At 46.3% G+C, this 12616-nt stretch overlaps 1 protein-coding gene and 1 long non-coding RNA gene across 4 annotated transcripts in view; one reads left to right on the top strand and one right to left on the bottom strand.

The window, feature by feature from the left end:
- Positions 1–12616, bottom strand: part of LOC140418065 (uncharacterized) — a 170260-nt gene that overhangs the window by 107270 nt on the left and 50374 nt on the right. The gene's annotated exons all lie outside the window — the stretch shown is intronic.
- On the top strand, positions 4201–10184 carry LOC140422494 (uncharacterized). Of its 3 annotated transcripts, none has more exons than XR_011947489.1 (4): positions 4201–4274; positions 4741–4866; positions 5257–7119; positions 7801–10184. It is a non-coding gene; the product is annotated as an uncharacterized lncRNA (long non-coding RNA). The 3 variants fall into 3 exon arrangements; XR_011947488.1 differs by having other exon boundaries at positions 4741–4932; XR_011947487.1 differs by having other exon boundaries at positions 4741–7119.

The raw sequence follows: 12616 nt of genomic DNA, 5'->3' as shown, positions 1-12616 counted from the left end.
GTCAGAGCTACAGTGGTATGGGATTGAATTGTAAGAGAAACAGGCAAGCATTTCTGTGGCCACAAAATAAACTCCAGGATGGTATGTTGTCTCCCTGGTGCCAGGGTTAGGGATGTCACTACAGGGCATATTGAAGGGGGAGGGCAAACAGACAGATATCATGGTACATATTGGTACCAAAGATATAGGCAGAAAAAGGGATGGGGTCCTGAAAGCAGAATTTATGCAGCTCAGAAGTAGATTAAAAAACAGGACCCAGAAGGTAGTAATCTCTGGATTACTTCCAGTGCTAGTGAGTATAGAAGAAGGAGGTTAGTCCAGATGAACTTGATGGAATTTTTCGAAAACGTGGCCTGGTTGTCGATGAGGAAAATGCATTTGATGTAGTCTACTTGGATTTCAGCAAGGTTTTTGATAAGGTCCTATATGGGAGACTGATAGCGAAGATAAGAGCCCATGGGATCCAAGGAAATTTGGAAATTGGATCCAAAATTGTCTGAGTGACAGGAAGAAGAGGGTGATAATTGAGGGGTGTTTTTCTGACTGGAAACCTGTGTTCAGTCGGGTCCCACGGGGATCAGTGTTGGGGCCCCTGCTGTTTGTGGTTTATATAAATGATTTAGATATAAATGATAGAGGGTTAATCCGTAAGTTTGCAAATGATTCAAAAATGGGTGGGGTGGTAAGTAGTGAGGAGAATAGCCTCCAATTACAGGAGGATATAGTCAGGCTGGTCAGATGGGCTGATCTGTGGCAAATGGATTTCAATCCAGTTAAGTCTGAGGTGATTCATTTGGGCAGGACAAATCAAGCAAGGGAATACATGATACATGCCAGGGCCCTGGGAAGGATCAGAGGAATCTTGGTGTGCATGTATAACTGTCCCTTAAGGTAGCAGAGCCGGTGGATGCAGTGGTTAAGAAGGCATATGGTATACTTGCCTTTATTAACAGAGGCATAGAGTTTAAGAGCAGGGAGGTTATGCTGGAACTGTATAAAACATTGGTTAGGCCACAGCTAGAGTATCGTGTGCAGTTCTGGAATCCACATTATAGGAGGGATGGGATAGCACTGGAAAGGGTGCGGAGGAGATTTACCAGGATGTTTCCTGGGTTGGAGAGTTTTAGTTATGAAGAGAGATTGGATAGACTTGGACTGTTTTCCTTGGAGCAGAGGAGACTGAGGGGGGACATGATTGAGATGTATAAAATTATGAGGGACATAGATAGAGTAGACAGGAACAAACTTTTCCCCTTAGTGGAGGGGTCAATGACCAAGGGGCAAAGATTTAAGGTAAGTGGCAGGAGGTTGAGGGGTTGTAAGGAAAGTATTTTTTACCCAGAGGGTCGTGGGAGCTTGGAATTCGCTGCCTTGAAAGGGTAATGAAGGCATAACATTTCGGAAGTATTTAGATTACACTTGGCCCACAGCCTTGAATGCCCTGGGGTCACAAGTGCTGGAAAATGGATTAGAACAGTTAGGTGGTTGTTTTTGACAGATGCAATGAGCCGAAGGGCCTTTTCTGTGCTGTATGATTCTATGACTCTATGACTAGAATCAGAGGAGGAGGGATAGCTCGGAGAGTTGTGGGGCTGAATGACATTTCAGAGATGGGGAGGAGATTAAGCGAGGGAAGGATTTGAAAACAAGGATGAGAATTTTAAAATCGAGGCATTGTTGGACCGGGAGCTAATGTTGGTCAGTGAGTGCTGGGCAATGGGTGAATGGGACTCGGTGTGATTTTAACTGGATGAGCTGAAGTTTATGGAGGGTATAATGTGGGAGACCAGCTGGGAATGGGTTGGAGGAGTTGAGTCTGGAGGTGATGAAGACATTGATGAGGGTTCAGTGAGCAAGAGAGTTACTTTTACAGACTCAGCTTTTTGATATCTACTCCCTTATCTCCATGTGTGACTCTTAAACTCTGTTCCAGATGCCCCTGTGAAACACCTCTGGATATTCTGTTACTTTAAAGGATACAGGGGCGAAATTCTCCGGTATCGGCGTGATGTCCGCCGACTGGCGCCCAAAACGGCACAAATCAGTCTGGCATCGCGCCGCCCCAAAGGTGCGGAATGCTCCGCATCTTGGGGGGCCGAGCCCCAACCTTAAGGGGCTAGGCCCGCGCCGGACTAATTTCCGACCCGCCAGCTGGCAGAAAAGGCCTTTGGTGCCCCGCCAGCTGGCGCGGAAATGACATCTCCGGGCGGCGCATGCGGGGGAGCGTCAGCGGCCGCTGACGGCATTCCCGCGCATGCGCAGTGGAGGGAGTCTCTTCCGCCTCCGCCATGGTGGAGACCGTGGCGAAGGCGGAAAGGAAAGAGTGCCCCCACGGCACAGACCCGCCCGCGGATTGGTGGGCCCCGATCGCGGGCCAGGCCACAGTGGGCCCCCCCCCCCCCCCCCCCTCCCGGTGCAGATCGCCCCGTGCCCCCCCCAGGACCCCGGAGCCCGCCCGCGTAGCCTTGTCCCGCCGTTAAGGTAGGTGGTTTAAACTACGCCGGCGGGACAGGCATTTTAGCAGAGGGACTTCGGCCCATACGGGCCGGAGAATCGCAGGGGAGGGGCCCGCCAACCGGCGTGGCGTGATTCCTGCCCCCGCCGAATATCCGGTGCCGGAGAATTCGCCAACCGGCGGGGGCGGGATTCACGCCAGCCCCTGCCGATTCTCCGACCCGGCGGGGGGTCGGAGAATCTCGCCCCAGATAATTACAAGTTGTATTTTTCAAGGAGGTCACATGAGCTCCCTACTGCCTCCCAACACCCTTCAAATACCATCTTTATAGAGTTCATCCTCAGTCCGATTATAGCTATCCATCACCAGGTTGGATGATGAGTTGAAGCCTCAAACCGACATCTGAAATCTTTCTCATGGACAGAACAGATAAACATTTCTCCTTTCAGATTAAAGCATTAGTGATTCAAGTACTGATGAGGAGAGTAACTCTATCAGATCTTGACGTGATGTTTGGTTTGCGTTTCCTGTCTGCAAATTGTCCGGACAAATCGCTGGTCAAAGTCGGTTGTGAAAGACATCACAGAAAGCAAAAGTAAAGAAATCCAAACTCTCAATTCTACTCATCCTTCTTTCTTACAAACTATAAATCTCTGTCCTCAATGCATCCCTGCTCCCTAATGACTTTAACTCTAATTCATCCTACTATCTTCCTTCTGCTTTCCCCCCAATTCTCCTCCCGTGAAGGTGCTGACTCTCGGGTTCAGTTTCACACTCACCTATCGCAGCCCGGTAGCATTGTGGATAGCACAATTGCTTCACAGCTCCAGGGTCCCAGGTTCGATTCCCCGCTGGGTCACTGTCTGTGTGGAGTCTGTACATCCTCCCCGTGTGTGCGTGGGTTTCCTCCGGGTGCTCTGGTTTCCTCCTACAGTCCAAAGATGTGCAGGTTAGGTGGATTGGTCATGATAAATTGCCTTTAGTGTCCAAAATTGCCTTTTGTGTTGGGTGGGGTTACTGGGCTATGGGGATAGGGTGGAGGTGTTGACCTTGGGTAGGGTGCTCTTTCCAAGAGCCGGTGCAGACTCGATGGGCCGAATGGCCTCCTTCTGTACTGTAAACTCTAACTCTATGATATCGCCCTCCCCAATATGTCACCCAGGAGTATAAATCTTCAGGTAAAATTGCCATAGTCCAAGATGACCACAGAGCTTTCTCCTTTGAGGGGGAGAACTGAATAGTGGTGAATTAACCTGAGGAGCGATCACCACATCTCAGGCGAGGGGCAAGGTTGAGAATCTATGAGCACGTCCGGGAATTGAACCCGCGCTGTTGGCATTACCCTGCATCACAAACCAGCTTTTCCAGCGAAGTGAGCTAAACCGGCTAACACCTGAAGTTAGCAAACTGTTTTGCTAAGGAGGACGTCACAATCAAATCTAGTGACTGCCCACGTTACTTTGTGTCAGGGTGGAGTCATTGCCCTCCCTCCCCATTTTTCATTCAAGTCCCAGGAGTTTGGACACTGGGCTCCGGTTGAGTAATGATATCCTGAACTCCCACAATCCCACGCGCTGAAGAAACCGCTCTATCCGCCGCGCGGGCGGGCGACCCAGGAGTGCGCATGTCCAAGGGAAAGGGGAGGCTGCGCATGTCCGGAAGAGTGTCCGCCGCCTTCCCGTCCAGCTGAGGCATTGACCAATATGAAGAATTGGAGGACCGGAAGGACTCTGGTCCTCCAGTCAATCAGAGCGCGGGCTTTGTGGGAGTGAAAATTGAGCTTCATACAAAAGGAAGCCTCTTTCTGTCTCCAACATCTGTGAGTGAAACACTTTATTTTCTCCCCCTTTTCCATTTCTTTCCTCATTCTGACCTTCAATTGGTCACTTGCAGCAACTGAAGGGAAAGGAAGTGAATCCAGGGAGGGTGCAGACTCTGCAAAGCTTGGTCCAGGTCTCTTTCTCTCTTAAAGACATTGACATCCTTTGCTCCCTCAGCTTGACACATTTATTTGTCTGGCTAAAAGGATGCACTCTCCCAATGTCCACAATTAAAGGGCTTCTTTCCCCAGGAGATGACTGACATTTAAGGGGACAGTAAATTATTATCGGAGATACATCCAATGGTGTTATATGGTACAGATTAGATATATTATTGCTGGTTCTGTAATAAAGTACATTTATTATTATTTCTTGTTTTTGCAATGTTGAATCGTAGCTATGTTACATATTTCCAGTTATATCTATTTTCAGAGTGTTGTTAGAATTTTCATTTCTCTTCCACAGGGACCAGTGGAGTCTGAGATGAGGAAGGATTTCTACACTAAACGATGTGGTGAAACTTTGGAATTCTCTACCCCAGAGGACTGTGGCGCCTCAGTCATCAAATATTTTCAAGACAGAGATTGATAGGTTTCTAGATATTGAAGATGTAAAAGAATGTCAAAATATATAAAAGTGTTGGAAAATGGTGCTTAGGTAGATCATCCAATTATCTGATTGAATGGTTGAACAAGATGATGGGCCGAATTGCCGACTGCATCTTCTGTTTGTTATGGTCACTGTGTCCAGGACAGGAAGCAGTGAGCATGGATCTGTCAATCGGTCTGAATCAGCACCTTCAGAATTGGGAGGGTGAATATTAGATACAGCAGAGTGAGGATGGAGGGAGAGTGTGTGGGACAGTGATATACAGCTTTTGCAGAATAAGAGAGGAAAGAATTTTCCATAGAAACAAAAATTGTCGTTCTGAAATTTTTATCCTGTACTGACGCTGATGTCTTTTGTAAATTATTTTCACAGGATATTTAAAAAGGAGAAATTTCAGACTGAAATCTCAAACGTTACATCTAGATCTGATAGAGTCACTCGATTCATTGGAACCTGAATATCATCACCCTTTAAATCGAGAAGGAGAAATGTTGCCTTCAAAAGATTTTAACCATCAGTGTGACTTGAAAAGCACAGAGACACACACACCCGAGTGAAAGCGTTCCAGTGCACTGATTGTGGAAAGAGCTTTAATCCACGTGTTCTGTGTGTAGACGAGGATTCAACAGATTGTCCAATCCGGAGACACGAGGAGACCCCCAAAAAATGGAGAAACCGTGGAAATGTTGGGACTGTGGGAAGGGATTTAGAACGCCATCAGAGCTGGAAATTCATCGACGCATTCACACTGGGGAGAGGCCATTCACTTGCCCCCAGTGTGGGAAGGGATTGGCTTATTTATCGCACCTGCGGTCCCACCAGCGAGTTCACACTGGGGAGAACCCGTTCACCTGCCCTCAGTGTGGTAAGGGATTTATTCAGTCATCCAGCCTGCAGAGACATCAGCGAGTTCACACTGGTGAGAGACCGTTCACCTGCCTTCAATGTGGGACGGGATTCACTCAGTTATCCCACCTGCAGTCACATCAGCGAATTCACACCAGGGAAAGGCCTTTTACTTGCTCTCAGTGTGGGAAGGGATTCACTCAGTTATCCAATCTGCAGACACATCAGCGAGTTCACACTGGGGAGAGGCCGTTCACCTGCTCTCAGTGTGGGAAGGGGTTCACTCAGTTATCAAGCCTGCAGAGACACCAGCGAGTTCACACTGGGGAGAAGCCGTTCACCTGCTTTCAGTGTGGGAAGGGATTTACTCAGTTATCACACTTGCAGTCACACCAGCGAGCTCATACTGGGGAGAGGCCCTTCATCTGCTCTCAGTGTGGGAAGGGATTTTGTGTTTCATCACACCTGCTCAGACACCAGCAAGTTCACAAGTGATTACAGGGGTTGGATTCCGCTGTTAATGTTTCTGTTCTCAGTTTCATCCAGGACTACATTTCGTTCATTCTGACAGTTGGTCAATGGGGGTGGTCAGGGATTTCTTTCTGCTGGATGGTTGATCTCACGACTTTTCCTCCAGTGGGCCAATGCACTTTGTAGCAAATACCTGGCATCAAATTTAATAAGGATTACAGAGTGAAAGAATGTTTGGAAGTTGGAAGATATTTTGTTCCCATTTCTGTTTGGAACCCCCGAAAGCATGCCACGTTGCCATGAAGATGTGCTGTGGTGGTTACATGATTATTTTGTTTAATTTATCTGTGTGTTTCTCACAGAAGGAAATTGTCGAAGTATGAGGGGCAAGTTGGCCGTGGTAGATTGCAAACTTACAATAAAGGTGTGACGATAGACAGGCAATCGTTTGCATTTAAGGAACTATCACATATTGACATCAAATGTTGATTTTTTTAAGGACTTTAAATCCAACAGGAAACATGATGCAACTGTGGCTAACAAGAAAAATTACAGATTCCATGAGGTCAAAGGAAGAGGCTCAAAAAGTGGCCAAAATAGTAGTAACCCTGACGATTGGGAACTAGTTTTAGAATTCAGTAAAGGAGGACCAAGAAACTGATGAAGAAAGTTGTTATTTGTAATTCATTGCCTGAGGATGGTGCAGGAAGCAAATTCAACTGCATCTTTCAAACGGAAACGGGACAGACTCTGGAAAGGGAAAAATGGGATAAATGGGCGAGCTCATTCTGAATGCCAGCATGAGCACGATGGGATGAATTTATTTGTCAAGCTAGGATGATCTCTTTCCTGACGTTCACAATTAAAGTGGTGATTTTCCCAGAGAATGGCTTATATTTAAGTGGACAATGTAGTAAGGTAGGTTTGGATATGTGTAGTGTTATATGGTGCGTACTAAATATTTATGGTTCTCTGGTAAATTACATTTGTTATGATTTCTAATGTTGTAATAAGTACTCTTTCTGCCTTTGCATGCTGGGCTGCCAGCTGAGGGAATGAGAAGAGAGGGATTTTTAAGAATGTTTAATGGGCCAATGATTTACTCTGCCAGCTGAGGTTCAAGAAGGCAGCTCACCACCAGCTTCAAGAGTCCATTCAATTTCAGTCTGAAATTATTGATCATCTCTGATTCAACTAGCTTCATAAACATAAAGATCATGGTCCTGATCAGTAACTGCCGAAGAAAAGCTCTTCCTTATATCCCCTGTAACTCTCATCAAGGGACACGGTTCTGTATATTGCACACAGTTTTAGTCCAGTAATATAAACATATGGATCACAACCGCATGATTATTTTCAGGTCTGTGACCTGCCAGGAAAAGTAAGGGATCTGTTTATCACTGTGAATCAGGACCTTCAGGAGAATTGAGAGGGTGAATATTAGATACAGCAAAGTGAGAATGGAGGGAGAGTGTGTGAGTTGGAGATATACTGCTTTTGGGGAACGAGAGAGAAAAGAATGTTCCAGAGAAACTAGAATTGTCTGTTCTGAATCTATCCTGTACTGACAGTGATCAGCTTTGTAAACTTTTTTTACAGGATATTAGAAGAATAAGATTTACAGATCGAAATCTCAAACCAAACATCACATCTAGATCTGGCAGAGTCACTTAGTACATTGGGACCTAAATATTGAATCTAGAAGGAGAAATATTTGCCAAATCTGTCTGTTTCAAAAGAGTTTAACATCAGTGTGACTGGAAAAGCACCGAGACACACACACCCGAGTGAGTGTTCCAGAGCACTGACTGTGGAAAGAGCTTTAACCAGTTACACAGCCTGAAAAAACATCACACCGTCCACAGCAGGGGCAGTCTGTACACGTGTTCTGTGTGTGGACGAAGCTTCAACTGATCATCAAACCTGGAGACAGACAAGGACACCCACACCATGGAGAACACATGGAAATATAGGGACTGTGGGGGATTCAAAACCTCATCTGAGCTGGAAATTCAGCTACGAATTCTCATTGGGGAGAGGTCATTCACCTGCTCTGTGTATGGGAAGGGATTCAGTGATTGATCCACCCTGCAGACACATCAGCGAGTTCACACTGGGGAGCGCCGTTCACTAGTTCCCAGTGTGGGAAGGGATTTGCTTATTCTTCCAGCAATTCTACAAGTGATTACATGGGTTGGATTAAGCTGATTTGCTGCTGTTAATCACATCCTGGACTGAACCATATTCATTATCACAGTTGAAGAAGCAGGATGGTCAGTGAGCATCTTTCTGCTAGCTTGGCCGGTCTCACAACTTTGCTTCCAGTGGGCTAATGCTCTTTGTATCTTGTTGCAAAAAATATTGTTTCGTATTTGATCTGGATCAGAAAATCAAAGGCTGGTCTGAAAGTTCAAAGTTAAGTGTATTTAGTTTCCATTTCTGTTTAGAACCTCCAAAGGCATGCCACATTGTCATGGAGATGGTCTGTGGGGGGATAGTATGCTCTTTCGTTTCATTTATCCACATGTTTATTACAGAACACAGTTACATATTTTATCTTTGGTCAGCTAATTTACTTGAGTTTCGTGACAGAAAAATAAATTGGAAGCTTTACCCAGCTTGAAGCTAGAGGAATAAATCTGGGGTTCCCATAGTGAGAGGCAGTTAGCCTTGTGGCAGAAAGCAGTCGGCTTGAACAGTAAGCTTGGAATGGGCTGTGAAGAGGTTGTGGGAGCCGAATGGACAAAAGGCGGTCTGTCCAACGTCAACTCAAGAAGGCAGTGGAACATTCACAGAGCAAAAGAACTCTGGAAGTCTATTGGTATGGAGGGCATTAGCTATGAGGAGCAGTTAAATAAACTCGATTTGTTCTCACTGGAACGACGGAGGTTGAGGGGCGACCTGATAGAGGTCTACAAAATTATGAGGGGCATAGACAGAGTGAATAGTCAGAGGCTTTTCCCCAGGGTAGAGGGGTCAATTACTAGGGGGCATAGGTTTAAGGTGACATTTAAGGGGCATCTTGACAAATACATGAATAGGATGGGAATAGAGGGATACGGACCCAGGAAGTGTAGAAGATTGTAGTTTAGTCGGGCAGCATGGGCTTGGAGGGCCGAAGGGCCTGTTCCTGTGCTGTACTTTTCTTTGTTCTAAGTGCCAGACTGGGAATCTGGGAGAAATCAAAGTAAATTCCAGAGGGCTGTGGCATACATTTGCTTAGTCACAAAATGTATTAAACTTCAAGATTTCATCAGATAAGGCAACTCTTGGGGAGGCATTAGGAACTAGATTTGGTTTTAGGTAGGCTATACATGTGTGTTAGAAATAAACTATAGCTTTACGTTTTTGCTTCTATTTTGTGTGTTCACAAGGTTGAAGCCTGGCTTTTGGATTCACTTTACTGTTTGGGCCTGTGGGTATGGAACTTTTTCCATAGACCCTGCTTTTTTAATGAGGTTTTACAACTTTTGAAGTGAAGGGCTGGGTTATCAAGGGGGTAAGTAGCTGAAGGAAGTTGAAACAAAGTAGATAAAGAAACTGCTGTTGCCTAACAGCAGGAGGTCCACAGCCACACAGAGGGAAATAGAAAGGCAGTTTGAGTTCAGTTGGTGTGAAGACACCTCAGTCTAAATCTCTCTCTCTTGCTGGACATGTTATCCAATTGCTGAGAGAATAAGTTCATGGATCTTATATGCACTGCTCTGAAGTTACAGTAACAGTGAAGTCAGAGTGAGGGTTCTGGATCTCAGGTCAACACCAATTTTACAGCGGTCTGCCGGGAAAATAAGTCTTTTTGCAATGGAATAGTGACCCAGCTCCAGCGGAATTGGATCTGAAGAGATTACTGCTGGGATGAAAGGGAAGAGGGAGACTGAATTATTTATTCTCCTAGTATCTGAATTGAAAATCTTTAGTGTGTTACTGGTGTCTAGTTATTGTTCCTTGTTCAATAAATGTTTCATCCTTTTGTTTAAATATTACCTGCAGACCCCTGTGCATCTGTTCAGTAAATACACCCCATGTTTCTAAACAAAATAAAAATAGTGACCGTTCAATCCAGGTTCCATTCTGGGATCTGACTTGTTCAGTAATAGCATCTGCTGGGATTGTAACAATGTGAGGCTCTTTGTAGGATCAGAAAGCCTGGAATTTCAGAGGGATTTGTGAATCCTCGACTAATCAAGTGCTGGAGGTGGACGGGTTGGAATTTCAAAATGGCTTTGACCATCACAGAAGTTTCTGGGAGTGGAAGATGGTCTCTCGCTCTCTGATGGCAGAATCTCTCAGATTAAAAGGACAGAGTCTCTCCCTGCTAAAGGGATAGGATGTCTTCTGTTTTGTTCCATGGACAGGATCTCTCTCTGATTAAAGGGACAGGATTTCTGTTCCGTTCGAGGGACAGGGTCTCTCTGATTAAAGGGACAGGATCTCTGTTCTGTTCCAGGGACAGGGTCTCTCTGATTAAAGGGACAGGATCTCTGTTCTGTTCCAGGGACAGGGTCTCTCTGATTAAAGGGACAGGATTTCTGTTCTGTTTAAAGGGACAGGGTCTCTCTGATTAAAGGGACAGGATTTTTGTTCTGTTTAAAGGGACAGGATCTCTGTTCTGTTTAAAGGGACAGGGTCTCTCTGATTAAAGGGACAGGGTCTCTGTTCTGTTCCAGGGACAGGGTATCTCTGATTAAAGGGACAGGGTGTCTGATTAAAGGGACAGGATCTCTTCTGTTCCAGGGACAGGGTCTCTCTGATTAAAGGGACAGGATCTCTGTTCTGTTTAAAGGGACAGGGTCTCTCTCTGATTAAAGGGACAGGGTCTCTGTTCCGTTCCAGGGACAGGGTCTCTCTGATTAAAGGGACAGGGTCTCTGTTCTGTTCCAGGGACAGGGTCTCTGTTCTGTCCCAGGGACAGGGTCTCTCTCTGTTTAAAGGGACAGGATTTCTGGTCTGTTACCGGGAAATGAAATGAAAATCGCTTATTGTCACAAGTAGGCTTCAAATGAAGTTACTGTGAAAAGCCCCTAGTCGCCACATTCCGGCGCCTGTTCTTGGAGGCTGTTACGGGAATCGAACCGTGCTGCTGGCCTGTCGTCGTCTGCTTTAAAAGCCAGCGATTTTGCCCTGTGCTAAACAGCGGCAACAGAGTCTCTGATTAAAGGGACGGGATCTCTGTTCTGTTCCAGGGACAGGGTCATTTTCTGATTAAAGGGACAGGATCTCTGTTCTGTTCCAGGGACAGGGTCTCTCTGATTAAAGGGACAGGATCTCTGTTCTGTTCCAAGGACAGTGTCTCTCTGATTAAAGGGACAGGGTCTCTGTTCTGTTCCAGGGACAGGGTCTCTCTGATTAAAGGGACAGGATCTCTGTTCTGTTCCAGGGACAGGGTCACTCTGATTAAAGGGACAGGATCTCTGTTCTGTTCCAGGGACAGGGTCTCTCTCTGTTTAAAGGAACAGGATCTCTGTTCTGTTCCAAGGACAGTGTCTCTCTGATTAAAGGGACAGGGTCTCTGTTCTGTTCCAGGGACAGGGTCATTTTCTGATTAAAGGGACAGGATCTCTGTTCTGTTCCAGGGACAGCGTCTCTCTGATTAAAGGGACAGGATCTCTGGCCAGTTCCAGGGACAGGGTCTCTCAATGATTAAAGGGACAGGATCTCTGTTCTGTTCCAGGGACAGGGTCTCTCTGATTAAAGGGACAGGATCTCTGTTCTGTTCCAGGGACAGGGTCTCTCTGATTAAAGGGACAGGATCTCTGTTCTGTTCCAGGGACAGGGTCTTTCTCTGTTTAAAGGGACAGGATTTCTGTTCTGTTCCAGGGACAGGGTTCTCTCTGATTAAAGGGACAGGATCTCTGTTCTGTTCCAGGGACAGGGTCTCTCTCTGATTAAAGGGACAGGATCTCTGATCTGTTCCAGGGACAGGGTCTCTCTCTGATTAAAGGGACAGGATCTCTGTTCTGTTCCAGGGACAGGGTCTCTCTCTGATTAAAGGGACAGGATCTCTGTTCTGTTCCAGGGACAGTGTCACTCTCTGATTAAAGGGACAGGATCTCTGTTCTGTTCCAGGGACAGTGTCACTCTCTGATTAAAGGGACAGGATCTCTGTTCTGTTCCAGGGACAGTGTCACTCTCTGATTAAAGGGACAGGATCTGTGTTCTGTTCCAGGGACAGGGTCGCTCTGATTAAAGGGACAGGATCTCTGTTCTGTTCCAGGGACAAGGGACTGGGTTCTCCAATTTTGAGGCTATGTCCGGAGGATCCGTGGCGTTTTACGCCCAAAAAATTGGCGCTGCCACAGCACCGATCCTCCGTAAGGTGAGGGGCTAGCAGCCGCGCAACGTAAAATGAACGGCCTCCACAACCAAAACAGCCAGGGAATGGCCGGGTCCGCGGCCACACGTGCACGGCGATGAT

This window comes from Scyliorhinus torazame, chromosome 5 (assembly GCF_047496885.1).
Source record: "Scyliorhinus torazame isolate Kashiwa2021f chromosome 5, sScyTor2.1, whole genome shotgun sequence".
NCBI lineage: Eukaryota > Metazoa > Chordata > Chondrichthyes > Carcharhiniformes > Scyliorhinidae > Scyliorhinus > Scyliorhinus torazame.
Note: the sequence above shows the minus strand (reverse complement) of the source record. Positions and strands in the feature narration are given on the sequence as shown.